This window comes from Salmo trutta, chromosome 27 (genome assembly GCF_901001165.1).
Source record: "Salmo trutta chromosome 27, fSalTru1.1, whole genome shotgun sequence".
NCBI classification, from domain to species: domain Eukaryota; kingdom Metazoa; phylum Chordata; class Actinopteri; order Salmoniformes; family Salmonidae; genus Salmo; species Salmo trutta.
In genome coordinates this window covers 46,011,413-46,017,222 of record NC_042983.1, presented here as the reverse complement: position 1 = coordinate 46,017,222, position 5,810 = coordinate 46,011,413, and positions in this window count along the sequence as shown.

Below are 5,810 nucleotides of genomic sequence, written 5' to 3'. Positions count from 1 at the left end.
TTGAACTGGAGAGAGGAGCAGCAGCCTGTTGAACTGGAGAGAGGAGCAGCAGCCTGTTGAACTGGAGAGAGAGGAGCAGCCTGTTGAACTGGAGAGAGGAGCAGCCTGTTGAACTGGAGAGAGGAGCAGCCTGTTGAACTGGAGAGAGGAGGAGCCTGTTGAACTGGAGAGAGGAGCAGCCTGTTGAACTGGAGAGAGGAGGAGCCTGTTGAACTGGAGAGAGGAGCAGCCTGTTGAACTGGAGAGAGGAGGAGCAGCCTGTTGAACTGGAGAGAGGAGCAGCCTGTTGAACTGGAGAGAGGAGCAGCCTGTTGAACTGGAGAGAGGAGCGGCCTGTTGAACTGGAGAGAGGAGCAGCCTGTTGAACTGGAGAGAGGAGCAGCCTGTTGAACTGGAGAGGAGAGGAGCAGCCTGTTGAACTGGAGAGAGGAGCGGCCTGTTGAACTGGAGAGAGGAGCGGCCTGTTGAACTGGAGAGGAGAGGAGCAGCCTGTTGAACTGGAGAGGAGAGGAGCAGCCTGTTGAACTGGAGAGGAGAGGAGCAGCCTGTTGAACTGGAGAGAGGAGGAGCAGCCTGTTGAACTGGAGAGAGGAGGAGCAGCCTGTTGAACTGGAGAGAGGAGGAGCAGCCTGTTGAACTGGAGAGAGGAGGAGCAGCCTGTTGAACTGGAGAGAGGAGGAGCAGCCTGTTGAACTGGAGAGAGGAGGAGCAGCCTGTTGAACTGGAGAGAGGAGGAGCAGCCTGTTGAACTGGAGAGAGGAGCAGCCTGTTGAACTGGAGAGAGGAGCAGCCTGTTGAACTGGAGAGAGGAGCAGCCTGTTGAACTGGAGAGAGGAGCAGCCTGTTGAACTGGAGAGAGGAGCGGCCTGTTGAACTGGAGAGAGGAGCAGCCTGTTGAACTGGAGAGAGGAGCAGCCTGTTGAACTGGAGAGAGGAGCAGCCATGTGATCTCACCAGTCAATAACTCACAGATGGACTTGACTCCCCCCTTCTCCTCCAGGCCCCTTCCACCTCACTGCCCATGGCGCTGAGTTACACGGCTGGGGGGTCAAGGGTCATTGTTCTCCTTGTTTTACTCTTTGATCCGGTAACAGCATACCAGTAAAGTTCCAGTAACAACATACCAGTAATGTTCTGGTAACAGCATACCAGTAAAGTTCCGGTAACAGCATACCAGTAAAGTTCCGGTAACAGCATACCAGTAAAGTTCCGGTAACAGCATACCAGTAATGTTCTGGTAACAGCATACCAGTAAAGTTCCAGTAACAGCATACCAGTAATGTTCTGGTAACAGCATACCAGTAATGTTCTGGTAACAGCATACCAGTAATGTTCTGGTAACAGCATACCAGTAATGTTCCGGTAACAGCATACCAGTAATGTTTCCGGTAACAGCATACCAGTAATGTTCTGGTAACAGCATACCAGTAATGTTCCGGTAACAACATACCAGTAATGTTCCGGTAACAACATACCAGTAATGTTCTGATAACAACATACCAGTAATGTTCCGATAACAACATACCAGTAATGTTCCGGTAACAGCATACCAGTAAAGTTCCGGTAACAGCATACCAGTAAAGTTCCGGTAACAGCATACCAGTAAAGTTCCGGTAACAGCATACCAGTAAAGTTCTGGTAACAGCATACCAGTAAAGTTCTGGTAACAGCATACCAGTAAAGTTCTGGTAACAGCATACCAGTAAAGTTCTGGTAACAGCATACCAGTAAAGTTCGGGTAACAGCATACCAGTAATGTTCCGGTAACAGCATACCAGTAAAGTTCGGGTAACAGCATATCAGTAAAGTTCGGGTAGCAACCCAAAACATGCAGAGCAGCAGTGGGTGTTTTGTTATGATAGGTGTATAGAGAGAATGTATAAAACTGGAGTGTTATTCAACGGCTGGTTCCATATAGCAGCAGTATTATAAGATAAGACAGAACTGAACGGGCTGGACCGGAAACGACAGGAGAGACAGAACTGAACTGGCTGGACAGGAGAGGACAGGAGAGACAGAACTGAACTGGCTGGACAGGAGAGGACCGGAGAGACAGAACTGGCTGGACCGGAAACGACAGGAGAGACAGAACTGAACTGGCTGGACAGGAGAGGACAGGAGAGACAGAACTGAACTGGCTGGACAGGAGAGGACCGGAGAGACAGAACTGAACTGGCTGGACAGGAGAGGACCGGAGAGACAGAACTGAACTGGCTGGACAGGAGAGGACCGGAGAGACAGAACTGGCTGGACAGGAGAGGACAGGAGAGACAGAACTGAACGGGCTGGACAGGAGAGGACCGGAGAGACAGAACTGAACTGGACAGGAGAGGACAGGAGAGACAGAACTGAACTGGCTGGACAGGAGAGGACCGGAGAGACAGAACTGAACTGGCTGGACAGGAGAGGACCGGAGAGACAGAACTGAACTGGCTGGACAGGAGAGGACAGGAGAGACAGAACTGAACGGGCTGGACCGGAAACGACAGGAGAGACAGAACTGAACGGGCTGGACCGGAAACGACAGGAGAGACAGAACTGGCTGGACAGGAGAGGACAGGAGAGACAGAACTGAACTGGCTGGACAGGAGAGGACCGGAGAGACAGAACTGAACTGGCTGGACAGGAGAGGACCGGAGAGACAGAACTGGCTGGACAGGAGAGGACAGGAGAGACAGAACTGAACTGGCTGGACAGGAGAGGACAGGAGAGACAGAACTGAACTGGCTGGACAGGAGAGGACCGGAGAGACAGAACTGAACTGGCTGGACCGGAAACGACAGGGGAGAGAACTGAACTGGCTGGACAGGAGAGGACAGGAGAGACAGAACTGAACTGGCTGGACCGGAAACGACAGGAGAGACAGAACTGAACTGGCTGGACAGGAGAGGACCGGAGAGACTGAACTGGCTGGACAGGAGAGGACAGGAGAGACAGAACTGAACGGGCTGGACCGGAAACGACAGGAGAGACAGAACTGAACGGGCTGGACCGGAAACAACAGGAGAGACAGAACTGAACGGGCTGGACCGGAAACAACAGGAGAGACAGAACTGGCTGGACAGGAGAGGACAGGAGAGACGGAACTGAACTGGCTGGACAGGAGAGGACCGGAGAGACAGAACTGAACTGGCTGGACAGGAGAGGACCGGAGAGACAGAACTGGCTGGACAGGAGAGGACAGGAGAGACAGAACTGAACTGGCTGGACAGGAGAGGACCGGAGAGACAGAACTGAACTGGCTGGACAGGAGAGGACCGGAGAGACAGAACTGAACTGGCTGGACAGGAGAGGACCGGAGAGACAGAACTGAACTGGCTGGACCGGAAACGACAGGAGAGACAGAACTGAACTGGCTGGACAGGAGAGGACAGGAGAGATAGAACTGAACTGGCTGGACAGGAGAGGACCGGAGAGACAGAAATGAACTGGCTGGACAGGAGAGGACAGGAGAGATAGAACTGAACTGGCTGGACAGGAGAGGACCGGAGAGACTGAACTGGCTGGACAGGAGAGGACCGGAGAGACAGAACTGAACTGGCTGGACAGGAGAGGACAGGAGAGACAGAACTGAACGGGCTGGACCGGAAACGACAGGAGAGACAGAACTGAACGTGCTGGACCGGAAACAACAGGAGAGACAGAACTGAACTGGCTGGACAGGAGAGGACCGGAGAGACTGAACTGGCTGGACAGGAGAGGACAGGAGAGACAGAACTGAACGGGCTGGACCGGAAACGACAGGAGAGACAGAACTGAACGGGCTGGACCGGAAACAACAGGAGAGACAGAACTGAACGGGCTGGACCGGAAACGACAGGAGAGACAGAACTGGCTGGACAGGAGAGGACAGGAGAGACAGAACTGAACTGGCTGGACAGGAGAGGACCGGAGAGACAGAACTGAACTGGCTGGACAGGAGAGGACCGGAGAGACAGAACTGGCTGGACAGGAGAGGACAGGAGAGACAGAACTGAACTGGCTGGACAGGAGAGGACCGGAGAGACAGAACTGAACTGGCTGGACAGGAGAGGACCGGAGAGACAGAACTGAACTGGCTGGACAGGAGAGGACCGGAGAGACAGAACTGAACTGGCTGGACCGGAAACGACAGGAGAGACAGAACTGAACTGGCTGGACAGGAGAGGACAGGAGAGATAGAACTGAACTGGCTGGACAGGAGAGGACAGGAGAGATAGAACTGAACTGGCTGGACAGGAGAGGACCGGAGAGACAGAAATGAACTGGCTGGACAGGAGAGGACAGGAGAAATAGAACTGAACTGGCTGGACAGGAGAGGACCGGAGAGACTGAACTGGCTAGACAGGAGAGGACCGGAGAGACAGAACTGAACTGGCTGGACAGGAGAGGACAGGAGAGACAGAACTGAACGGGCTGGACCGGAAACGACAGGAGAGACAGAACTGAACGGGCTGGACCGGAAACAACAGGAGAGACAGAACTGAACGGGCTGGACCGGAAACGACAGGAGAGACAGAACTGGCTGGACAGGAGAGGACAGGAGAGACAGAACTGAACTGGCTGGACAGGAGAGGACCGGAGAGACAGAACTGAACTGGCTGGACAGGAGAGGACCGGAGAGACAGAACTGGCTGGACAGGAGAGGACAGGAGAGACAGAACTGAACTGGCTGGACAGGAGAGGACCGGAGAGACAGAACTGAACTGGCTGGACAGGAGAGGACCGGAGAGACAGAACTGAACTGGCTGGACAGGAGAGGACCGGAGAGACAGAACTGAACTGGCTGGACCGGAAACGACAGGAGAGACAGAACTGAACTGGCTGGACAGGAGAGGACAGGAGAGATAGAACTGAACTGGCTGGACAGGAGAGGACCGGAGAGACAGAAATGAACTGGCTGGACAGGAGAGGACAGGAGAGATAGAACTGAACTGGCTGGACAGGAGAGGACAGAAGAGGAAGTTCCACGTCACAGCAACCACAGAACACACCCACCCATCGTTTTGTGTTCCAACCTGAACAACCTTAATACACTACCAGTCAAAAGTGTGGGCACACCAACTCATTCCAAGGTTTTTCTTTATTTTTTACTATTTTCTACATTGTAGAATAATAGTGAAGACATCAAAACTATGTAATAACACATATGGAATCATGTAGTAACCAAAAAAGTGTTAAACAAATCAATGCTGTATATATTTTATATTTGAGAGCTTCAAGTTCCTTGGTGTCCACATCACCAACAAACTAACATGGTCCAAGCACATCAAGACAGTTGTGAAGAGGGCACGACAAAACCTATTCCTCCTCAGGAAAATAAAAAGTTTTGGCATGGGTCCTCAGATCCTCAAAAGGTTCTACAGCTGCACCATCGAGAGCATCCTGACTGGTTGCATCACTGCCTGGTACGGCAACTGCTCGGCCTCTGACCGCAAGGCACTACAGAGGGTAGTGCGTACGGCCCAGTACATCACTGGGGCCAAGCTTCCTGCCATCCAGGACCTCTACACCAGGCGGTGTCAGAGGAAGGCCCTAAAAATTGTCAAAGACTCCAGCCACTCTAGTCATAGACTGTTCTCTCTGCTACCGCACGGCAAGCGGTACCGGAGCTCCAAGTCTAGGACAAAAAGGCTTCTAAACAGCTTCTACCCCCAAGCCATAAGACTCCTGAACATCTAATCTAATGGCTACCCAGACTATTTGCATTGCCACCCCCCAACCCTCTTTTACACCGCTGCTACTCTATAATCTATACATAGTGACTTTATTAACTCTACCTACATGTACATGTTACCTCAATTACCTTGACTAACCGGTGCCCCCTGTAT